This window comes from Microtus oregoni, unplaced genomic scaffold, assembly GCF_018167655.1.
Source record: "Microtus oregoni isolate MIOR12 unplaced genomic scaffold, Mior012 000020F_ref0000438, whole genome shotgun sequence".
Lineage (NCBI taxonomy): Eukaryota > Metazoa > Chordata > Mammalia > Rodentia > Cricetidae > Microtus > Microtus oregoni.
In genome coordinates this window covers 1,934,161-1,959,585 of record NW_024543079.1, presented here as the reverse complement: position 1 = coordinate 1,959,585, position 25,425 = coordinate 1,934,161, and positions in this window count along the sequence as shown.

Below are 25,425 nucleotides of genomic sequence, written 5' to 3'. Positions count from 1 at the left end.
CTCACTGAGCCCAGAACTCACCATATTGGCTGGACCAGGCTGTCTTTCAAGCCTCTGGGACTGGCCTGTCTCTATCCTCCAATGTTGGGATTGCATACCTGGCTTTCCATGGGGGTTGGGAATTTGAACCCGTGTTCTTTCCTTTCCAATGCAGCCATCTCCACAGCCTGAGCCACGTTTTAAAGCACTTGAATACTGTTTATCATCAGTGATTGCTCTTTAAATTTGTATCGCAAATTGCACAGTCTAGCGTGTTTTCCCGTGCGTCACGCTTCTGTGGTGGCAGAGGACTATTCTCCTGCGCCGTGGCTGCATCCTGCAGCATTCACAAGGACAGAGGATGGAGAGGACAAAGATGGCTGCCCAGCCTTTCGGTCTCCCTCAGTCCCCTCCATACCACTGACTTGGCTCTTACTCATATCCGAGCCTGAACACAGCACATGTGTGTCATCAGACAGTCCTCTGCAGACCCTGTCCCCAGAGAAGCAGCAGAGGGCTTTCAGCGTCAGCCCCTAGCAGCCGGGACTTCCGTTCACACCCACCGACCATTACTGGCTAGAGGGACTTGGGCTCCACGTGCAGAGGGAGTGAGCGTGTGTGTATACTGATGTAGAGAATTAGCATTCTCATCAGCAGAGAGCCGAGCGGGAAGATAATTAAAACTTTGCCCCGGAATAGCTGATTCATTTGAATTTTGTGGCTCACATATAAAGGAGGAAGGCAAGGGGGAAGAACCGGCTCACCATGCTGGGGAGTGACCCAGCAGCCCTGGCCTGTGCTTTTCCACCACGGACGTAGTCTAAGGACCTACTGTGTGCCATTGAGGCACTGTGACAGTGAGAGAGGCAGTCTGCCATGGTCCTGCCCAGAGAGCCAGTCAGCAAAACTTGGCCATGTTGATTTTCTGTTGCTATGGTAACAGGCTGCCAACACCTGGCTGGCTTCAAGCAGCATATAGGCTTTGGACTGGAGATGGGGCCCAGTTGAGAGAATGTCGGCCCAATATGCGTGAAACCCTGGGTTTGACCCCTAGTACCGCACAAACCCAGAATAACGGTGCACACCTATTATTATTATATAACCCAAGCACTCAGGAGGTGGAGGCAGGAGGCAGAAGTCAGTCTCAGCTATATAGGAGGTGTGAGGCTGGGGAGACGGCTTAGAACTCACAAGCAGGTCTGAACTTGGGTCCTCAGATCCCACATAATAAGTTAAAAGCATGCATTGCATCTGTAAACCCAGGACCTGGAAGGTGACAGGTCCAGCCCTGGTCATCTCTGGGAGCTCCCAAGGAGTGCAGCCAACTTGGCTAAGTTCTGGGCCACAAGAATGTTCCTCCCCTCTCTTCATGACAGAGTATTGCTATGTATCCAGGCTGGCTTTGAACTCATCAACTTCCTTCCTCAGCCTCCTGAATGCCGGATCACAGCTTATACTGCCACTTCCAGTCTTAAATGACTGAATTCTTTTTTTTTTTTTTTTTTAGACAGGATTTCTCTTTGGAGCCTGGCCTGGAACTCACTCTTGTAGGCCAGGCTGATCACAAATTCACAGAGATCCCTTTGCCTCTGCCTCTTCAGTGCTGGGACTAAAGGCGCAGCCACCACTGCCAGGCTAGATGACTGAATTCTTAGCACCCTGTTCAAAGTTGATTCTAGTACCCTTCTAGAATATTTTCTGTGCCTGGGAGCCATCCTTCCTGTCCCCCGGACACTGTATCTGCATCCTGATTTTGCCTGGTTGATGCGGTGCTGGGTATCGAACTCAGGGCTTTGTACACTAGGCAAGCCCTCTACCAACTGAGCCAGATACCAGCTCAGGGACAAATGTACATTTGTCCACCTGCTGAGAAGGCAGGTTCAGTTATTCTCTGTGCTCTGACCAGTTGTGATTTCTGTAACGGTCTCCATCTTCTGCAAAAAGAAGCAAAACTTCACATTTCCGGGGCTGGAGAGATGGCTCAGTGGTTAAGAGCATTGCCTGCTCTTCCAAAGGTCCTGAGTTCAATTCCCAGCAACCACATGGTGGCTCACAACCATCTGCAATGAGGTCTGGTGCCCTCTTCTGGCCTGCAGGCATATACACAGACAGAATATTCTATACATAATAAATAAATAAAATAAAATAAAAAAACTTCACATTTCCATCAAGGAGATGAGTGTGCCCCTCCCCCAGCCACCAGGGAGGCTTTGGCGAGCCCCTCCCTACAGGCCTGTGCTGCGGGCAGAGGGAGTGTTGCTGGTTCCTGAGCCCATCCTATGGCTCAGATGGCCCAGGGGAGGCACACGGCCCTAGCTGGAAGGCTTGGGGTCCTCTCCTGTCAACACTTTCCTCATGGCCTGGGCCCCTTCAGATGCCTCCAGCCAGCATTAGACTATAAAATTGGAAAGGGCTGCTGGGAGACAGGCTCCGGTCTGTGCGTCCCTGCCAGATGTGTGGGCCAAGCGGCCGCAGCCCCAAGGTAGAGGCCTGTCAGAAGGTGCCGTCTGTGTGTTGGCACACATAAGACCTACACATACTCATATATACACACATACACACACAAACACACTCATACATACTTCCACCAGCAAACACACTCTACACACAAATGGTAACACATACAAACACACACACACATACTATACACACTCACACAGTAGGACCTGAGCCAGCCTTTCAGCCCCGCAGATCAAAGCAGGCCAAAGCAGGATCCACCATACTGAGTTCATCTGGGTCTGTGCCGACCATCTTAGTGCTCACCCTCCCACAGGCCCAGGCGCTGGTTGTCCTGTGAGCTTCACCGAGCAGTTCCTCCATGTCCAGAACCCACTGACTGAAAACGCTTGGGCAGGAGTGTCAAGACCGTGATAATGAAGAAAGCGTGTCCACACGGGGCATCAGGGAGGGCTGCAGAAGAAGAAAAGACCCATCTGAGGTCTGAAGGACAAACAAGGCCACTCCAGTCTTGCAGAGAGGACAGCGGGGCAGGGAAGCAGGGGCAGAGGTCTGGTGGAGGGAGAAGGAGGCTGGGCATGCCTGAGAATGCTGGTCGAAGGTCATAGACTGAGCAGGAGAAGCAAGCTGAGGGTCTGCCCATGTCCAGAGGGGAGGCCCCAAACCTTCACTGAGCCTGTCCCTGCTGTGTGGGTCTTTGCACTTCCCACCTGAAACAAGGGGAGGCTGCAGGAGGCAATGCTACCGTAGCCTGTGCCTTTAGCTGTGCACACATGCACACACACTCGCACACCTGCCAAGTGTAGAGGAAGATGTGCAAAGACCAGAAGCTACTTAAGTTGTTGACTCTTCCTGAGCCTACAGTTTTTTTTACTTCTAAGATGTTTTTTTTTAATATTTATTTATTATGTGTACAATATTCTGTCTGTGTGTATGTCTGCAGGCCAGAAGGGAGCACCAGACCTCATTACAGATGGTTGTGAGCCACCATGTGGGTGCTAGGAATTGAACTCAGGACCTTTGGAAGAGCAGGCAATGCTCTTAACCACTGAGCCATCTCTCCAGCCCCAGATGTTTTTATTTTATTTTATGTGTATGAGTGTTTTGCCTGCATCTATGTCTCAGCGCCGCTTGCGTGCCTGGTGCCCAGGGAAACCAGAAGAGGGTATTAGATCCTCCAGGATTGGAGTTATAGATGGTTGTGAGACACAATATGGGTGTGGGAATTGAACCTATGTCCTCTGCAAAGAGAGCCAATGCTCTTAACCATTGAGCCATCTCTCCAGCCCCCTGCACTGTTTTGTTTTGTTTCCTTTTAAACTGGGAATTTGTGGCTGTCGAGGATGTGAACTAAAGACCTCCCAGCAGGTATTGAACTGCTGCCCCAGCTTTGGAGAGGTGGAGACAGGGCCATCCCTGGGACTTGCTGGTCAACCAGTCCAGTTGAGTGAGCCAAGGTCCAGGGAGAGACCCTGACCCAGAAAATGAACTGGAGAGCAGTGGGTCTGATGCTGTCCTCCTGGTCCCACGTGTGCCTCAGTTGCCCTCCGTAGAATGGAGTCTGACAACACATTCACTGTGGGAACAGTTGGGTCCACAGCCTATGCTGTCACGGCAGGGTGTCTGAGAACCCAGGGGGTCTGGGTCTGGGTCTGGGTGGAGGAAGCCCACTGGGAGTGGTTAGAAGTGTGCTCGGGGCTGGCCAATGAGACATGGCCTCCTCTAGCTCCTTCAGGTCTTGATCAAGCGACTGGGCACCTTGCTCCCTCCCTAGAAGCCCACGCACTGCCCACCGCAGGCAAAGCAGGACCGTAGCGCCTTCCCACAGGCCCTGTGGAGGGGGCTGGGCTTCTTCAGTAACCCGAGTAGTGAGTATTGCCTCAGCAGCGAAGCCCCTCCCCCCACACCTCCAGACCCAGCAGAGGAGAAGCCTCTGGAAACACGTGGGAAGGGGGTCAAAGGGCACTTTGGCTCTGCCCTGCAGACAAGACTGTCTGGGAGCCTTGCCCGGTCCTCTCTTCTGCACAAGTCACCCACCTCCGTCTGTTCGCTTCTTCAGTTGTGGGACACCTGTGCCACAGCACACACGTGGAGGTCAGGGGACAACATGGGAGCTGGTTCTCTTCCACATGAGGATCAGGTTGCCTGGTGGTACCCAGTGAGCCATCCTCCTGGCCCTTCATGTATCGAGGGCCTATTGTTTGCCAGATGTTGTTGCCAGGGCAAGCAGAAACAGCATTGCCCTCTCGCTGTCCATGTGGCCTAAGGACAAGGGTCACACATCCAGGTTTTGATGAGCAGAATTCACCTTCCTGAGCACAGTTCAGTCTGCGGCCGATGGGGAGCCAGGGAGCTAGAAGGCATCCAGGCTTTCAAGCCTTCCTTCCTCATCTCCGTTGCCCTGGGGTCTCCCCAGGGAGACAAGAAAGCACCATCCTGTCCCTTTACTGGGGAGAAGCTGAACCAGGAAGAGGTGTGGCTGACACCTGGGGAACCTACTCCTGTGCCTGCAAATGCTTTGGTTGTAATAACCGGGTGCTACTGACATCGAGTGGGGACCCATGGATTCCCACGATACCTCTGGTGCACAGGTCACCAAGGCGGAGCTATATCCAGCATATGTCAGTAGAGCTGATGATGTAGCTGCTCCTCACGCTGTGGTCAGGTTCCTGCCAGGCTTATTGCACCCCCTTTGGATGCTGCTGTGTTTGGTACCCACCCTGCCATGTCCCTAGGAGGGCGCTTCCCCGCCCCCACTATTTTATACCGGAAGAGACCAAGGGCATGTAAGTGACAGGCAGGAGAGAACCTTGGCTTCACCTTCATCTGCCTCACTGGCCAGTCTGGCCTCGTGCTCCTTGGATTCCACCTGCTCTGTTGTTCCCCCCACCCGCCTGCCCCACAACCATGTTGTGTTGTCTGGTAATCAGCTCATTTACCATCCCCAGTGTCCAGTTACTGCGACAGAGTCCATGCGCCCGGTAAAGGGTCTGACAGTGTCCACGCGCCGGGTCAAGGGTTTGGCAGTGTCCATGCACCCGGTAAAGGGTCTACCTTTGAAGCCACGAGTTGCTACCATTAAAAAACTTCAGTCTCGCTGGGCGGTGGTGGCGCACGCCTTTAATCCCAGCACTCGGGAGGCAGAGGCAGGCGGATCTCTGTGAGTTCGAGACCAGCCTGGTCTACAAGAGTTAGTTCCAGGACAGGCTCCAAAACCACAGAGAAACCCTGTCTCGAAAAACCAAAAAAAAAAAAAAAAAAAAAATTCAGTCTCTTATTTATTGCATTTAGCGTAGGTGTGTGTGTCTGTGTGTCTGTGTGTGTCTGCACACGTGTGCATCACATCAAGCATGGAGGTCAGGAGGTAATATTATAATAGAGTCAGTTGTCTCCTTCCGCCTTTAGATGGGTTCTAGAGACTGAACTTGGGTTTCCAGCCTTGTACAGCCTTTACCAGCTGAGCCGGGTCACCACCACCACCCCTTTTGGAGACAGTGTTTCTTGTAGCCTATGTCTCTACTGGCTTCCAATCTGCTGACCTCAAACTCCTAATCCTCCTGCCTCTGCCTACCGAGTGCTGCAGAATCTGGCCTCTATCAATGCATTTGTTTGGCCAGGCGGTACTGCTAATCTGGGAGACCCAGGCTTGCATTTGGCACCCCCCTACCCTTCCCCCACCCAATCTTGCAGGCTTGCTCACTTCTGGAGGCCAGTGATAGCTACACTGTGCCATCCCTAACTCAAGGCCAGGAGCTGCTGCTGAAATCCTCTGGGATAGCCCTTCTGCCAGCCAGTGACAGGGAAGTCATGAAAGGCTGTCCTTGTCCCTGAATTGTTTGTGTTCCTGGGTGACCACAGGTAGCTCTAGAGTAGTGGTTCTCAACCTTCCTAGTTGATACAGTTCCTCATGTTGTGGTGACCCCCCCCAATCATAAAATTATTTTCGTTGCTACTTCATGACTGTAATTTTGCTACTGTTATGACTCGTAATGTAAATATTTGTGTTTTCTGATGGTCTTAGGCAACCCCTGTGAAAGGGTTGTTCAACCCCTGCAGGGGTCATGACCCACAGGTTGAGAAACTCTGCTTTGGAGAAACATCAGAAAGGGAAGGACAAAGGACTTGGGAGTTACTCTTAACCTGCAAATGTCTTGACAGTGGTGGCCCGGGTCCTCCCGTCCTCTGTGATGTCCCCCATGTCACCACACCCACTGCTGCACCGGATTCTCAGACACAGAGGAATCTGAGGGTGGAGATGAAGGTTAGAGCTGGGCGGGCCAGTGCCCCCAGTCCCTTCTCCTGTCACTGGCTCTTAGGATCTTCATGCTGGGACCTGCACCTCTCACTCCCCATCCCCCACTGCTTTACCCCAGCACTCCTGAAGAGGGCCTGCGGGTAGGGACCTGTCTCAGGAAGCCTCCTGCCAGGGAGGTGAGTCACAGGGGCCCTGATGCGGTCGTGGTCCCCAAGGGTTTGACTAAGGAAGGCAAAGGCAGCCGCAGGTGTGTGTGTGTGTGTGTGTTGTGTGTGTGTGTGTGTTGTGTGTGTGTTGTGTGTGTGTTGTGTGTGTGGTGTGTGTGTGGTGTGTGTGTGGTGTGTGTGTGTTGTGTGTGTGTGTGTTGTGTGTGTGTGTGTTGTGTGTAGAGCCCTGGCTCCAGGCTGACACTGCTCCTAAGGTGCTGCCTGCAGCCCCTCACTACCCCCACAATACAGTCCTGTCCTTGTTTCTCTTTTACGAATGAAGAAATGGTGAAGAGTTGAGCGGTTCGCCAGGGAGCCTGTGAGAGACCCTGGGTCTGAACCTGGGTCACTTGGCTGTGGTTGCTGCTCTGTTTGCTGCCTGATGTTCTGAGCCCCAGGCCTGTCCTGGGGACTCCAAGATGGCTCTGTCTTTCCCGGATTCCCCCATAGCCAAGCTTCCATGCAGGCTCAAGTCTGCGCTTGCCTGCCCTGGGTGGACACTGCTTCTAGTGTCAAACCAATGCCTTTGGGCTCTAGAATGAGGCCTTGGAGGCAGGACCCACTGCGGCTTCCTCCTGCTCCAAGAGTAAGGCTGGGGTTTAGAGAACTGCTATTTTAAAATACTTTTTTTTTTGTTTTTGTTTTGTTTTTCGAGACAGGGTTTCTCTGTGGTTTTGGAGCCTGTCCTGGAACTAGCTCTTGTAGACCAGGCTGGTCTCGAACTCACAGAGATCCGCCTGCCTCTGCCTCCCGAGTGCTGGGATTAAAGGCGTGCGCCACCACCGCCCGGCAATACTTTTTTTTTTAAACTAAAAAAATGTAGGTGGGGTGGCTGGAGAGACAGCTCCTTGTAATAATTAAAACAAAAGCAAACAAAGAAGTCACCCTAACCCTAACCAGTTAAGAGCGCTTGCTGTGCTTGCAGAGAACCTGGTGTCTAAAGGTCTCCTGGCCAGGAGGAGATGGTCCGAGTGGGTCCTGCCTCCTAGGCCTCGGCTTGCCACTTCTCTCAAGGGATGTGCTGTGTGTATCCCACTTGAAATGGAGGCACACGGGACTAGAGAGACGGCTCAGCAGTTAAGAGCACTGGCTGCTCTTCCAGAGGTCCTGGGTTCAGTTCCCAGCACTCACATGGGGGGCTCACAACTGTCTGTAACTCCAGTTACAGGGGATCTAACACCCTACACAAACACACATGCAAGTAAAAACACCAATGCAGTAAAATAAAAATAAATTTATCTAAAAAAAGAAGAAATGGAGGCACAGAGAGGTTAAAAAACTAGCCTAAGATCACACAGTTGGGTGCTCGGAACCCTGTTCTTAGCCTACAACACCTTGAGAACTTGTATCTACTGGGAGGACACCAGGAATGTCCAGATGCTAAGACTCAGTAACAGCTGTGTCTAAAGGGGTCAAGTCTGGTCTTAGGGCATCAGGAATTGCCTCTAGGAAGGGCTGGGGACACAGAATGGGATGATAAATGCGTCTTTATTTCTCGGGGTCTATTCTTTCACTAGTTGGAGAGCCAGACAGAGAGAGGGCCTTGAGTGTCTCATTAGAATGTACTGGTCGTTGCTAGACAGGCTGGGTAGAGCAGAAGTGGAATCCTCTTCAGAGCGGGTGGCACCACTCTTTCACCCTGGAGCTCAGCAGGGTACCTGGATGCCCAGGTAGACTTCCCCTCCTAAGAATGCCCTAAGCTGGGAACATTTCATGCTCAGCTCTGAACTTCCCGGAACCCTCACTTCAGAGGTTTGGGCCTCTTGTCCAATCAAAGGAGAGGACTAGGCCAGAGCTCAGCCTCAGACGAGGAGCCTCCCACCCACAGAAGGTTCTGGTCTGTGACGAGAGAGCTTGAGAGTCAGTCCTGTAGCCACGCAGCCTCAGCTGTGCAGGAGACAGAGTCGGCACGGCAGGTGCCGGTCGGCCATAGCTGCAGCCTGCCTGTCTCTGCCCTTAGCCGGTGCGCTGGAGGCGCAGGAGCTCACAGATTTGTTGTAAACCTCTGTTTGTTTCTGCCAAGCCAAAATATCTTGTTCATGAGGTGTCATTTTGATTAATCTTCTCCAGGAGAGGCGCTTTCCAGGGAAGGAGACCTCCGGGACCAAGGGCAGAGCCAGCTGGGCCAGTGCCCACCTCCCACACAGCAGTCTGGCCATAGTGGCCTAGCCTGGACTTTCACCCTTGGTCCAAAGGGGCCAGAGGAGACCAGGAGGCCAGAAGATCCCAGTCTGCCTAGGAGGTCAGAGGCGCTGATGGGGGAGAGGACGCTTTGGCCACAATAGCTCAGGGATGAGACCGCGAAAGCCGTAGGGAGATGGGGCCAGATTTTCCCCTTTAGGGGGAAATTCAGACATCAGGACTTTTTTTTTTTTTTTTTTTTTTTTTGAAACAAGGTCTCACTTTGTAGTCCTGCTGGCCAGGGACTTGTCACGCAAATCAGGCTGGCTTTAAACTTAGGCGTTTTTTGTTGTTGTTGTTCTGTTTTGTTTTATTTTGTTTGTTTTTTCAAGACAGGTTTTCTCTGTCTAACAGCCCTAGCTAACCTGGAACTCACTCTGTAGACCAGGCTGGCCTCGAACTCACAAAGATCTATCTGCCTCTGCCTCCCGAGTGCTGGGATTAAAGGCCTGCGCCACCACTACTTGGCAAGAGTTTTATATTATATGACGATTGGGGTTTGCCTAGCATGTTCAACCCCCAGCCTATGTTAGATTGGGTGGTACACTCCTGTAATCCTGGCATTTGGGACGTGGAGGCAGGAGGATCAGAAGTTCTAGGTTATCCTCAGATTAGCGGGAGACGATTTTGAACTCCTGACCTTCCTGCCTCTCACCCCACCCCTGCAGAGGCCACTGAGACCAGGAGCTTGGAGAAAGGGACATCTGTCTATGGGGCCACACTAGCTCCCACTCACACCTCCCAGCTCTTAGCCTTGGCCCCTGCCTTTGACTTCCTGTAATAACTCCAGAAACAGGTGTATCCAGTTTATAAGGAATGGACTCAGGGTTCAATGAGTCCCACAGTGTCCCTCTTCCTGCCTACGTTCTGCCCTGAGGTGGACCACCGCCTCCATCCCGTCCATGGTGACAAGTGGCAGGTAGGATTTGGTCCCAGCTGTGAAGTCCCCGTGAAACCTTGGGTGGCATCTCTCCTAAGCCACCATCTGCCCAGTTATATTTCTAGTACCCACCAAGGGCGTGTGCTCTCCCGAAAGGGTTGTGCACCCAGTAGAGACCTGATGAATGCCAGAGATTTCTGACAGTGTCTAAGGCCCTTGCGGGCCTTCCAGCTCTGGCTATTTCTCGGGCTGCAAAGAGCTGGCAGGGAAGCAATGGCCGCCGTGGGCAATGCTGCCTCGCCCTGACCGGCCTGTAGGAGTCGTCCTTGAGTGCTCAGCCGAGAGTCCCTCCCCTCCCCTCCCCCAGCTATCGGGTGAGAGGCTTTGCAGGGGCCCTCCTCCCCCAGCGGGGGCCCCTGGAGGGCCAGAGGGTGGAGCCTGCCCGGGCTGGAGCAGGGAGGCCTCTTGCTCAAACACAAATCTGCCAGAAGAGGTTCCAGGCGCCCGCTGGCAGCCCTGAACCGGCTTCCTTCTCCTCCTGCCCTCAGCAGTCCTTGCGGTAAAAATGCAGCCTGACAGATGGCTAAACAGTGAAGCAAAGATGGAGGGCCAGAGTCCCACACCTCCCCGGCACCCAGCCTCCTACACAGCCACGCTGGAGTGGTGACTTCAGAGGGGGAAATTTGGGAGCAGGCTGACTTAGAGCCAAAGGCATTTTAAAAAGTAGTAATTGAGGGGTTTCACTATATTTATTGATATCTGTGTGTGTGTGTGTGTGTGTGTGTGTGTGTGTGTGTGTGTGTGTGTGAGTGACACATGCTACAGCACACCTGTAGTGGGCAGAGTACATTTTTTTTTTTTTGAGACAGAACCTCATTGTGTAACCCTGACTGACTTGGAACCCTTGCTTTTATAGACCAGGATGGGTCTTGAACTCACAGAGATTCACAGCCTCTCCTTGTCAAAGGTGAGCCCCACCATGTCCGGCTTGGAGGATAATTTGTGGGAGTTGGATCTTTCTACAGTGTGGGGCCTTGGGAGGGTGGAACTCCATTTGTTGGCTTGGCAACAAAGTCCTGTTACCCGCTAAGCTTCCTCACTGGTCCAGAAATATTTCTGCATTGTTGTGTTCTTATTAAAACGTTGAGCAGCGCGAGTTGGATGCCCTTGATGACAATGAAGGGTTTTTATTTGGGGGGGGGCTGTTTGTATAAACATACTGAGAAGTACCCCACCTTCTTATTTGGTGGGACACACTCAGCAACACTCTCTGCCAAAACTGCACAGTCCTCTGATGCCAGGGCTTTTGTGGTAGCTTGCATGATTAAAGCACCCCACCCCTACTGGGATGCCAGGAGCATCTGACCCACAGGCGGCAACCAGAAAGGTGTCCAGACACAGCCAGACTCCCCTGGGAGGCCTGACACCCATCTTGGTTATCAGTCCAGGTGGTTGATGGCTGCAGATAGTGGCCCAGGGCTAAGGGGACCCACCACTGCCTGCCCTGAGCTTCCTGTAGTAGTTCCCCAAGTGAACAGTTAATTGGCCAGCCCTTGCCTCAAAAGCACGAGTGTCCAAATTTGATCCCCAGACTCTGTGTTAAAAAAGAAGGATGCGCAGCCAGGTATGGTGGCATGTGTCTGTGACCCCAGCACCTTGCAAGTATCATCTTCAGCTACATAGCAAGTTTAAGATCAGTCTTGGACATATGAGACTCCAGTCTAAAAATAAAACCAGTCTATAGGCAGAGTTTCCCTGTCCTGACCGGCTACTCCCAAACAACTGGTTTAAATTATAAATGCTTGGCCGATAGCTCAGGCTTGTTACTACCTCTTATTTTTTAATAATTTATCTTTGCTTTATGTGCACTGGTGCTTTGCCTACATATATGACTGTGTGAAGGAGTTACAGTTGTTTGCCATGTGGATGCTGGGAATTGAACCCAGGTCCTCTGGAAGAGCAGTCAGTGCTCTTAACCACTGAACCATCTCTCCAGCCCCTAACTCTTACATTTAAATTAACCCATATTTATTATCTATGCTTTTCCACGTGGCTCATAGAGTTGTTGCTCATTTTCTACATGCCCTGCTTCCTCGGCGGCTCCCTCAACTCCGCCCTTGTTCCTATCATTCTTCTAGTTTAGCTGCCCTGTCTATAATTCCTGCATGGCTACCCGGGCAATCAGTGTTTTAGGTTTTTTGTTTGTTTGTTTTTTTTTTTTTTCGAGACAGGCTTTCTCTGTGGCTTTAGATCCTGTCCTGGAACTAACTCTGTAGACCAGGCTGGTCTCGAACTCACAGAGATCCGCCCGTCTCTGCCTCCCGAGTTCTGGGATTAAAGGCGTGCGCCACCATCGCCCGGCCACTCAGTGTTTTAGTAAAACCAATTCAAGTGACAAATCTTTACAGTGTAAAAGAAGATTATTTCACAGCTCCAGTCAAACTGGGCAGTGGTGGTGTTCATCTTTAATCCCAGCACTCAGGAGGCAGAGGCAGGTGGACCTCTGTGAGTTCGAGGTCAGCCTGGTCTACAAGAGCTAGTTCCAGGACAGGCTCCAAATCTACAGAGAAACTGTGTCTTGAAAAATGAAAAATAAAAATAAAAGTAAACAGGGAAAAGTTTATTCTCCTCCACCAAGGCTGTCTCTCAGGAAAGCAGAGAGAAGAAGGGTGTGGGTGGAGGGGGGGGGGATTTCCAGGGTTTTAAGCAGAGAGGTACCTGGGAGGCGGGGAATCTGTAAACTGGGGTGGAGGACTTTGAAGTGCAGAACCGTACTTGTCGAGTAGGGATTGAAGGAGCCTAGTTTAGGAGACCTTGATATGCTAATGGCACCGCAGGTGTGCGCTAAGGGAAGCGGCTGAGGTCTCTTTTGCACCTTGTAAGGAGAATGCTTCCTTTTGACAGGCAGAAGCTGTTTCCCCAGTTCCTGGAGGGGGTGCTGCTTTTGTCCAAGTGCTGGAGAGGAGAGAATAGACTCCTGACAGTTCTCTTTCCGCCTCCGTCTGTGCTTTCCGGCACACACACACACACACACACACACACACACACACACACACTGGGAGGCAGAGGCAGGTGGATCTCTGTAAGTTCCAGTACAGTCAAGTACTGTTAACACAGAGGAAACCTTGTCTTTTTACTATTATTATTATTGATTTTTCGAGACAAGGTTTCTCTGTAGTTTTTTTTTTTTTTTTTAGCTTGTCCTAGAACTAGAACTAGGCTCTTGAAGACCAGGGCCATTGGGTGGAGCCCGCCCGGACGGCCCAGAGTCAGGAGTTCAAACAAATAAAGTTTGCCTGGTCCTGACATTTGTGTTGGAGTGATGTTTCTATCTTTGTGACCCCTGAACATATTTCTAATACCATGGACACTAAATGATTATTAAAAGTCGCTGCGGGGAAACACTGCAGGGTCCCCAAGTGGTGGCAGGCAGGGGTTAGCGGGTCCCTAGGCAGGGACTGCGCACAAGACCTGGCCTCCGAAGGTGGCTGGTCTCCGTGGCATCCCATGTGGCAGTGGGTGAGAGACACACCATGCAGAGTGAGGCTGGATACTTATTAAGGTTATGGAGGAGGAAGGGAGAAGAGCCGAGAGAGAGTTGGGGGAAAGGGAGAAGTTGGGAGAGGCAGAAGCTGCCTCTTGGAGAAGAAGATGGAAAAGAGAGTCAGGCTGGAGGCTGAAGATCAGCTTGCCTCAGCGGATGGGGGAGGGGGTGGGCGTGGCTTGTCTCTTAAAGAGGCAGATCATTACAGACACATGGACACATGTGCATATAGACATGTACACGGGTTTTTCCTCCCTGCCTGTGACCATCTGGGAATCTGTTCCTCCCAAGGAGGATATAAGGCTGGAGTTACTCCCACCCTACAACTTCCTATTCAGCACCCCCACCCTGCTACCAGGTCAGGACAGGTTCTCAAGGTGGGTACACATGAGCACACACAGCCCCCCCGAACCCTAATTTATGTCCTTGTTAGGACATCGATGAGCCCATATAGTGTGAGATCTGCTCCTCCATTGCCTCAGAGGTACTTGAGTTCCTTTTGTCCATGCTTAATTTTCCATCGAAAAACTAAGCAACTTGTCATTAGCAGCAAGTCCCCTAGGTGTCGATTCTGGCAAGTCCTTTGTCCCTTTGCCAGACCCAGAGTCAGGGCCAAAGTTCCTGTAACTTGGAAATTCCTAATAATTAACCCGGAGCCCCCGGGAGTGAATGGAATGAGAAGCGAGGGCAGGGAAGCTGCCATCTCCAGACCCCTAGGTACCCACAGGGACTTGGGCGGAGCACCGCAGCTCCCCAGCCTCCATCCTGCCCCTTCCATGCCCATGTCTGGCTATTCTTTGCCAGTGTGCACCTGGCTGCAGAGGCCCTGAGCAGCACATCCCTTAGGTGTATTCTGGGGACTTTCAGGAGGAGCCCTGGTGGCAGTGGTTCGTCCGTGCTTCGGGAGAAAGGGAGGCCACAGGGAAGAAGGAAGCTGCTGGCATGCTCCTGGCATGACTCTGCCCAGGTGGCCTGCTGCTGCTCCCCCTGTCTACAGGTCAGCACCTCCTGTGAGTGAGGCCTTCCTACTGACAGAGCCAAGTCTCTTAACAGCTGAGAAATGTCCCAGAGCAGCTCCTCCTGAGGCGCCTTGTAAATTACAGCTTGAAGCCTGCCCAAACCAAACCCTGCAACTGTGATTTAGTCTAAGTGTTCTTATTCATTTTAATTCTAAAAACGCGACAACATAAAACTACACACCTGTTCTGTTCACGAGCTAATGATGGCGTTTAAGCCGAGAGTGAGCTCTGGGGCTGTAACAGTAATGAAATTAGCAGCATTTTCTGAGCGCTGCTTTCTAAGCTCCTCGCGGTTGAGTGGGGATCATACTCCGTGAGGCAGGTGCCTTTGGCAGCCCTGGCCTCCCAGTCTGAGAACAGAGACGGAGGTTGGTAACTCAGCCAGAGTCACACAGCTAGAGAGGGCCACTGGGCTGGTGAGATGGTTAGGTGGGGAAAGGTGCTTGTCAGCATGTCTGCGGACCACCATGTCTGCGGGCTGTTTGATCCCGGTGGGGCCACATGGCGGACAGAAGAACTGACTGAAATTGTCCCCTGAATACACACACACTCACCACACACACACATACACACATACACAAACACCACACACACACCCCACCCACATACACACTCCCCACAGCCCACACACATTCACATCCCCCCCACACCATGCACAACACACACACACACACACACACACACGAAGGAGACAGCTACTATGTGGGGATCTTGGTTGTGGGACTCAGTTCACTGAGTGGGAGAAGAGACCCCATTCGTGGTGCTAACCGCTCTGTGGGTGGGTGCCAGAGGGCAGATCTGAAGTCCTTTGCGCCTGGAGTCGCCATTCCCGCCCTCGTTCCGTAAGCCACACAGGATGGTTTGGGGGGATGGTGGGCGCCTCTGAGGCAGCCCCAGCAACATTCTCCACACACCAGCTCCCCATCTCAGCTTCTAATGACAGCATCCATAGTGGAAGGTGGCTACCCTCTCTGCCACACACCCTGAGTTCTTCAATTTCCTCAGTCCTGCCTTCCCCAGCTGCTGGGCCAAGCTTAACTTTTTCATTCCCAGATATTCATTCATACTTTCGTTCACAAGCCAGGGGATTTTTTTTCAGTCCTGTGGTGCAGGGTGGAGGTGGGCTTTGCTAAGACAGCTGCCGGCCCAAAGTCAGGAGAGGTGCGGGGAGAGGTGGGGCAAGAACCATGGAGAGGGACAAAGGTCTGGAGGCAGAGCTGTGTCTGGGAGACAGGTCCTTGGGAAGAGTCAAGGAAGGGACAGAGGCTCTGGGAAAGAGAAAGGAGTTGGGTTTGGTAACTGTGAGACCCTGTCCTAGGGGTGTCCAAGGTGAGAGGAGGAGGAGGTTTGAGCTAGGTGGGCTGGGGACATGAAGGTGGCCTGGATACAGCTGCAGAAAGTTTTGGATTTGCATGCAATTTGTAGGGGCCCTGGGATCCCGAGTGAAGTAGCTCACGGATGAATCCCATCCGGCTCTCAGAAGGCTGATGCAGGAAGATTACAAGTTCAAGGCTAGCCTGGGCTACGTAGTGGGTTGTAGGTCAGCTTGATTTAACTAGCAAACCTGGTCCCTGCAGCAAATGCAGCGCACCAGGCTGTCCTTATCCTGTATCCCTGTACGCTCATCGAATCGCCAGTCCTTTTGCCTTTTTATCTATCTATCTATCTATCTATCTATCTATCTATCTATCTATCATCTATCTATCATCTATCTATCTATCTATCATCTATCTATCTATCATCTATCTATCATCTATCTATCTATTTGTGAGTGCCTCTGGCCTTGACCTCTGCCTCCACCACCCACCCACGGGTCAACCCTCAGGTGGTCAGCTTCACATCTCCAGTAGCTGTACCAGGTTTTGGTCTTTCAAGACAGGGCCTCATGTAGCCCAGGCTAGCCTTAGGTTCCCTGTGCCCTTGTGAATGACCTTAAAGTCTTACCTTCGTGCCTCCACGAAGTGGAGGATCCCAAGTGCTGGGATCCCAAGCCTCCCTATTTGGTTCGCTTTTTAACCATCCGAGTCAAGATGCTCAGAGGGAACCCCAAGACAATCTTCTAGACTCCCCTTGCCTTCCTCCACTCTTTGCAACACCCATCGGCCCTCCATTTACAGAATGTCACCATTTCAAACTGTTCTATAAATGGATCCCACAGCCTGGCATCTGCTGGGACCGGCTTTTTGTCTCGGCCGATCTCCCTGGAGATTCTCCCAAGATGCTGTGCGAGTTCAGTCGGGTGGCCGTTTGCAAGCGGAGTAAACAAGACTGACTGGGGGCAGGCGCTGTCAGGTGGGGATCTGAAGGTGGAATGCTGGGCCCTCCTGTAAGGTAAGCCCCAAGTCACTTGGCCACGGAGAGGGTGGATGACATCACCATTTACCTCCCAAGTGCAGGGAATGAGAGAGGATCAGAGCTAACTGCTAAGACCTTACAGATGGCCTTCTCATTGCGGACAAAGCCGTGTGATGGTGGAGACCAACCAGGGCTTGTAGTGGGAGGGGCTGGGTGCCTGGGGAGTCAAGGGGACTTGGAGTATTTCTTGAACCTCTTTTCTTTCTTAATTTATTTGTATTCTATGTGCATTGGTGTTTTGCCTGCATGTATGTCTGTGTGGTGTAAGGGTGTCAGATCTTGGAGTTACAGACAGTTGCCATATAGGGGCTGGAATTTTTTTTTTTCAGACACAACGTTTCTCTATAGCTTTGGTGCCTGTCCTGGAACTAGCCCTTGTAGGCCAGGCTGGCCTCAAACTCACAGAAATCCGCCTGTCTCTGCCTCCTGAGTGTTGGGATTAAAGGCGTGTGCCACCACCGCCCAGCAGGTGCTGGAAATTGAACCCAGGCCTAGATATAGTGGGGAGGGCCTTGGTCCTTCCTCAGAGCAAGGTGCCTTGCCCTCTCTGGGGATTGGATGGGAGGGTGGAGTGGGGGAAAAGTTGGAGGGAATGGGAGGAGAGGAGGGAATGGGAACTGGGATTGGCATGTAAAATGAAAAAAAAAAAAAAGATAGTTTGTTTTCTTTTTTTAAAAAATAAAATAAATTAAAAAAAAAAAAAGAAAAGCAGCCAGTGCTCTTAACCGCTGAGCCATCTCTCCAGCCCCATTGACCCTTTTTCTTGATTCTTCCTCTCTTTGCAGTCACAGAACACTGGGGCCCAGGACTTGTCTCCAGGTGGAAGAAGGGACGGGAAGCCAGGACCTTGTGCATCCCAGCCAGCCTCACCTTCCAGAACAGGCACGGCAGACTCGTGTCTCTCAGTCTACCAGATTAATAAAGCAACAGACCCTAGAGAATTGGAAACCTCATGCTGAGAGAAGAAAAAAAGCCTGCCACAAGAGAGATGTGTCTCTCGGAAAGAGATTTCACACAGGTTCAGGGGATGATGGGGCTGAAACCCAGACACCAACAGGTCAGTGGTGGATGGATGGGCCACACCTGGCTGAGAGCCCACCTCCGCCCGGACTGCTTAGCTATGAGAATCCCTGACCTCTCTTCAAACTTTGATCTTCCTTCAGGAACAGTGAATTTGGGGGCCTTTGCTGGATCTCTTTGTCCCTCTTCCCAGCGTGGCCACATTGAATAAATCTTTTCTACTTTCCATTTTAAATACGGTTCTTTAAATTGGCTTAGTGAGGCTGGGCGGTGGTGGCACACACCTTTAATTCCAGGGAGGCAGAGGCAGGTGGGTCTCTGAGTTCGAGGCCAGCCTGGTCTACAAGAGCCAGTTCCAGGACAGCTAGGACTGTTACACAGAGAAACCCTGTCTAGAAAAAGAAATTGTCTTAGTGAAGACAGGCAGCTGGACCTGACTTAGGGCACAAGTTGTGACCCCCAAGTTGAATTACACACTGCTAAGCCACAGGAGTCTTGATACCTGGCTGTCCCTGTGCCCAGGGTGTAGTGGCTAGTGTTCTGCAGATCTTCAGGGCGTCTAGGAACTTTCCAGAACTGCCTGATGAGATGGTACCTTCTGTGCAGGCTGCTGGGGGTCAATGCTTAGGGAACCTCAATAGCCTTCCCATGGCTGCAGGGTGAGAGTGTTCCCAGGCAGGCTCTGAGGTTCGTGGTGAATAGGAAGGGACCTGCCTAGAGCTGTCACGGAGTTTAGAAAGTTTGGCGGGCCAGTCAAGAGACACTAGTGCTCCAAGCCAGACAGCCGGGTGTGGTCCCTGAAGGAAGGACAGGTCCAGAGCACAGAAAAACCCAATTTTTGTTGTTGTTTCTTTCTTTCTTTTTTTTTTTTGTTTTTGTTTTTGTTTTTGGCGACAAGATCTCTTTATGTGCCCTGGCTGTCCTATGTAAACCACCATCCTGGAAAAGAGATCTGCCTGCCTCTGCTTCCTGAGTGCTGGAATTAAAGGCAAATGCCACCATGAAGGAAGGGCCCAGGAAGATGCCAGTTTGAATTCCAGCCCAGCCGTGTGGTCCCAGCTTTCCCAAGCTGTCTCACTTATTAAAAGCATGTCTGTGTTGCAGTTCCTAGCTCTGGGACACTGTGTACCTAGCAGACACCATGTGATGTGAGTGCAGTCGCTTCCCACACCCTTGGGGCTCAGGGCAGGTACTAGGAGCGTACTGGTCTCCAGCCAGCAAACTCAACAGCCTCGGGGGAATAGCCGCCTCAAAGCCCACAGGCTCCATAGGGCCTGCAGACAAGTTAGTCAGGTAGAGAAACTGAGGCATGCTGGATAGACTGAACAGAGTTGTTGATCTGCTCACTGTACCCCACAGGAGTACAGGCCTGGTGTGTTCTCTCAGGTAGCTGAGAGCTGGACCTCTGTTTCGTCTTCCTGTATAACCTGGCACTAGCCTTGAACTTACTATGTAGCCAGCTCATACTGATTTGAAACTTTCTCCTGCCTCTGAGTGCGAGGACGACAGGCATGTAGCACGTAAGTGCTGGTATGACAGGCATGTGGCACTGAGTTCTCTCAGCTTGAGCTTCTGAATGGAGACTGGCACTGGAGTGTTATCTGTTATGTCGCTAAAGATGGCTTTGAACTCCTCATCCTCCTGCCTCCACTTTGAGTGCAGGGACCATAGGGGGTGCTGCACAATGCAGACCAGAGGCTGCGAGGGCATAGTCTCCCAGTGCTGAGGGGACCACTGTGTCCTTGAGAGAGTCATCCCAACCCCATGGGGCTGCTCCAGGGCTGCCCCGACACTGCAGCCAGGCGGGGCTGGAATCAGATGCCAGCTCCACTAGGTGAGTCAGTGCAGTTATGGCCCAGAGATGCCCCCAGGCCTCATGTTCCTGTTGCAGAGGGAGATGAAGCTTGCCCGTCTCTCCCACAACTGATATTTCTCCCCACCCCCACCAGCCCAGGATGGCATCACCCTGCAATGGGCTGAGCCCTCCCCCATCACTAATTAACAGAATGCCCCACAGATTTTCATACGGCTGGATCTTATGAAGGTGTTTCCTCAATCAAGGTACCCTCCTCTCAGATGATGCTAGCTTGTGTCATGTTGATATAAAACTAGCCCACATAGTCGGGCAGTGGTGACACATGCCTTTAATCCCAGCACTTGAGAGGCAGAGGCAGGTGGATCTCTGGGAGTTTGAGGTCAACCTCGGTCTACAGAGTGAGTTCCAGGACAGGCTCCAAAGTTACACAGAGAAACCCTATCTTGAAAAGCAAAACAAAAAAAAAACAAAACAAAACAACAACAACAACAAAACAAGTCAACACACCTATTTTTTCTAAAGATTTCTTTTACTTTATGTGTATGAATGTGTTGCCTGCATGTATTGCATGTATGTGTGCCTGATACTTGAGGAGAAGAGGCTGTCGCATCCCCTAGACCTGGAGTTACAGGTGACCGTGAGCCACCATGTGGGTGGGTGCTGGGAACCCAACTGGGTCCTCTGCAAGAGCACAAGAGCAGTAACTGCTCCAACCCTCCAAGCCATCTCTCCAGCTTGTTTTTGTTTTTTTTTTTTTTAATACATTTTTAGAATTAGAGAAGCATTTTTTGCTATGGCCACGCTGTGTCCTGTGGGCTGTCACTGTCTCTCCTATTAACTGTAGTACTTACTGTCAGGGTGTTGTTATCCAGGAACCCTCAGTGGGAGCAGCTCCCCACAGTGAAGGGAGGTGGATGGGTATTGCTGCCTTCCCCGGGGCCACCTCTGCTCCAGGACACCACATTGCTGTCCAGCATTAGTTAATTGTGTTAGAAACAAAACAGGTCTTTGCCTCCTCCGGCTTCTGGTGGCGTCTCTGAACTTGGCTGGAGCTTGCCACTGTGCGGAGGAGTGGAGCTTGCAAGTTTTGTACAGTGTGCTCCTTCAGGACTTCTCTGGCTTTTTCCTCCAGGCTAGATAAGGAAGGCAGAAGAGAAAGGTGCCCTGGCCCTGATCACAGTTATGGACTTGTTCCCGTGGATGGTGGGTGGCTGAGGAGCTGTTTTCTGAGCACCTTTCTCTCTCTGCTCCCCAGAAGCCAGTCTCTGAGTGCTTGAAGAAGCAGGACAGTCAGGTGTTGGGACCTGTTGGACTCTTGAGTGTTTGTTTTGTTTTGGGAGTGAAACGTAGGGCCCTGTGTATGCATAGTTCTCTACCACTGAGCCATACGTCCAGCCCTGGGTTTCAGGGCATGGGATCTCTGTAGCTCAGGCTGCTTCTAAACCTGTGATCCTCCTGCCTCTGCCCCCTGAGAGCTGAGATTTGTCATTGAGTCTTTGGGATTTTTGTTTTGTTTTGTTTTCCCAGACAAGGTTTCTCCATATAACATTCCTGGCTGTCCTGGAACTAGCTCTTGTAGATCAGGCTGGCCTCAAACTCACAGAGATCTGCTTGTCTCTGCCTCCTGAGTGCTGGGATTAAAGGTGTGCACCAGTACTGCCTAGCAAGTCTTTTGAGTTTTGAGATTAATTTTTATTCACATACATGGTGTGTGTGTGTGTGTGTGCACCCGAGCATGCATGCATTGTGTCCATGTGCAACACAGTGCTTGTGTGGAGGTCAGAGGACAATTTGAAGGAGTCCGTACTCACTTTTCTGCCTTTCTGTGGGTTCTAGGGATGAGGCTCAGGTCATCAGGGTTGCCCGGCCAATGTATTACCTATTGAGTTGTTTTGCAGGTCCAGAAGAGTCTCACTGCTGGAGGCCAAGTGCCCTGCCTGTGCCATGACACCTGTGTGGCCTTGGTGACTCATTATGACAAGAGTCCTAGCAGCAATCCAGTCAGGCTCGACAGAAACCCCACTAAGTGGCTCAACCAGCTATGTTTTGTTTTTCCACCTGTAGCACAAAGCCCTGAAGTGGCCATTTGAGTTGTTTGGGTTTCTTAAGGAAATAGCCAGGGACATATACTCCTCGTTGTTCTGTTCTCTTTAGTGTGTGATGTTTGTCCTCTTGGTCTCAAGGTGGCTGCAGCACCTCCAGTATCACTACCGTACTCCAAAGCGGACTTGGTAAGTTTGATGGTACTACCCTCATCTGCACAGGAGGAAACTGAGGCTTGGAGGCTGTGAACCTCTATCTGAAGGAGGGCTCAGAGGCTGAGGTATAATGTATCCAACTCGGAGTCAGGGTAGTTATTGTCTGATAGTGGGGTGGGCTTCTCTCAAGCTCCCTGGTTCAGGGTGCCTGGTGACCTGGGGGGCAATGAGATTGGATCCTGGTGTTTGGCACTCCAGCTCTTGTGAGTGGAACTCGACTCCTGGGAATTGATCCAGGGCCTGTGGGTAGGAGGCTAGGCCCAGGGACTGACCCTGTGATCTCAGAGCCAGGCCAATGAGAGGGTTTCAAGGTTGAGGATGCTGGCATTGACCTGGACTTCCTGCCTCGTCTCGCTGAGTCAGAATACATGGGACCGCAGTGGCTAAGCTAGGGCCTCTGAACAGATTACATTCAGGCCCAAGACCAGTTGGCAAGACAGCCTACCCCCCACTCTGGCAGCGGTGCCTGGTACCCACAATGCAATGCTCTCTTGTCTGGAAGCTGGGTGAGGGTGTGGCCATCTGTTCAGGAGGGCAAAACTCTGGGACCAAGACTGGCCCAGCACTGTTCTTGTAAATAAAGTTTTATAGGGATACTGCTATGCCTTTTAGAGACAGGACCTCACTATGTAGCCCAGGTTGGCCTCAAATTCATAATCCTTAGGTTCTTGAGTGCTAGGATTACAGGCATATGCTGTCATGCCGGCTCCAGCTGGGCCTGTGTTTATGGATTGACTAAGGCAGCTTTGGGATCACAAGGGCAGAGTTCAGTGGTTGGGACGGCAACCACATGGCCCACAAGGCTTAGCATACGGACTGTCTGGCCCTTTGCAGACAGAGCTGCTGGCCCCAGCCTGCACAGAAAGCAGCTGTGATGAGGATTGTGGGCGGGGCTTCTCAAGAGTGAGATGGGCTAGAAGAGCTGGGGAAGGTTTGAGGGGGAGGGAGGACAGCAAAGGCACTGAGGTCCCGGCTTGATCTGTTAGTACAGGTTCAGAAACTCCTATCCCTTCACTGTCTGAGGCTGGCTTGTCACACTGTAGGACAGCCATTTGGGGGCCTTTGTGAGAAAAGGAGCTGCTTGGTGGTACAGTCCTCAGAAGCCAGGGGGTGGGGGAATGTGGGGAGGTGGGGGTGGGATGGGGAATGTTGGGGGGTGCTTCTGAGCCTCTGTCAGAGGGCAACTGCTCAGATAGGCCTTTTTGGGTCTGTGGCCCTAGCAGATCAGATCATATGATTTTCTAAGAGAAGCCAACTTGCAGTTGGGTTTCTGGGAAATCTGGTTTTTATCCATTGGCAATTAATTGCATTTTTATGAAGTCACGGAGGGAGCAGGCAAAGAAATGCCTGGTTTGCAGGCTTCTGGAGGTAGGGAACTTGGGGGTGGGGTGGGGTGGAGAAAGAGTGGCGTATAGGCCAGGGCTGAGCCCCCCTGGTGCAGCAACAGCAGGCTGGCTAAGGCCCCAGTGCTGGCAGGATGGTGTCAGGTTTCTAGTCTTGACCTAGCCCACCCCTGAGGAGTGGAGCATTCCTGCCTGGGAGTCTGGGGTGGGGGTGGGGGAGCCAGAGCCCAAAGCCTTTGGCAGTCAACCTGTAGTACCCTCTGGGGAACTCAGGGCTCGAGGTGTGGCTTTGTGACTCTGTCCTCCAGGAGCCTGACAGGTGGGTGACAGGCAGGAGCTCAACACCAGACTCATGGTTAGGGCTTCCCTCGGTGAGGTTGCACTTGCCAGGCCTGAAGAGGGTGATTGCACCCCGACGGTGGCTGAGGCAATTTGCAGCGTTCTGGATCTGCCCGCTTCTCCTGCGGAGCTGGCTTTTACGTAAGCTTTCGCATCCAGGGGGGATTTCCTACAGCCTCAGGCGGGAGTCTGAGACTCAAGTGACAGCCGATTCAGGGCAACTTGGCTGAAGCAAAGACATTCTGTGGCTCCCAAACAGGAAAACTTCCAACGCGGGGCAGAATCGGGTCTTGAACTCCAAAAGCGATACCTGGCCACTGTCTTGCCCATGGCCCCACTCTGTGTCCCTGGGTGCTGCGTTCGTGGCCAGGCCCTTGGTGGCGACACTCCTGCAAACTCTGGGAGAGTAACCCAGTGACCGTCTGAGGAGGCAGAGGCAGGCGGATCTCTGCGAGTTCTAGGCCAGCCTGGTCTACAAGAGCTAGTTCCGGGACAGGCACCAAAGCTACAGAGAAACCCTGTCTCGAAAAAAAAAAAAAAAAACCCAAAGATACCTTCTCATTGGACCTGACTGGTCACGTGCTAATCTGACCCAGTAACTGTGGGCAAGGGAAGGCTCTGCTGCTGGAGAGTTTGGCCAGGCGAACTTGGCCAAGAGTAATTGGGATGCCATCCCGGAAGCGGAAGTGTACAGACCACGACAACTCTCGGCCTGCACCTTCTGCAGGAGGGCGTTTGGGGCCAAAGAGGACATGGTAAAGACCTTTGATTGCTCCAATGCAGCTTCTCCAACCACTTAGAATGGAGATCACTCCAGTATGATCCCCAAAATGGTGCCAGGGGCGCTGCTTCCAGTGGAATGGAGCTACATCAGCCTCCACAGCCTTTCTTAGTGTCCAGGGTGGAGACCCTTTTGGAAAAAGAAAGCCTGGTTGGAGAGACTTGTTTCTGGGGAGATCCTCCTTCTTAAACTCACAAGCTCCAGAGTATAACATTTGGTGATAATGAAGCGCCCCTCCCCCAATCCCTCTTTTCTTGCCTTCCTGAAGCCAGCGATGGCGTTGCTTCCCATTACCAGGAAAAGCCTGATGCCAGCCTGCCGAACCAGCTCATAAGACCTGGAGTAGGACCCTGGCACGAGCTACCAGGGCCTCCCGTGGCTGCTTCTGGGGTCCAGCCGAGTTAGGTCCAACTCCCTTTTCTTTTTGAAGTCTGTCTCCCTGTTGGTGGAACCATTTCTGGAGGGAACAGGGGATCGGGGAGTGGTGGCTGGTGGTGCTGGCCTATTGCCAGCGCCTGGGAGCAGGAGACTGGAGGGTTAGCATTTCAAAGCCAGCTTCAGCTAGGGAGTCCAGACCAGCCCTGGATACATGAGACCCTGGTTCAGCCCACCCCAGCCCCTAAAGGGATCAAGGTGTTCCCCGTACAGGTCCTCTGGAACTGGGACACTGACTCTGGCCTGGCCCTGGCACTCATATTCTGCTGGAGACCACCAACCAGCCAGGCAAGAGGTGCCTGGTGGGAAATCTCCCTTCCCGAAGTTACAGTCAGCCAAGACTGAAACTGGCTGTGTGGGACTTGAGGGGTTCCTGTTTTGAAAAGCACGAGGGTGGCGGTCTTGAGCACAGTGGGTCCCTGGGGACAGACGCTGTAGACACCACTGGCCATCATGCACATGGATGCGAGTGTATCACACACACCGAGGTTTTCAGGCCCGGCCTGGAATGCAAGCAGTAGCAGGAGACTCACATTGTCTCTCCAGGTCCTTCTCAG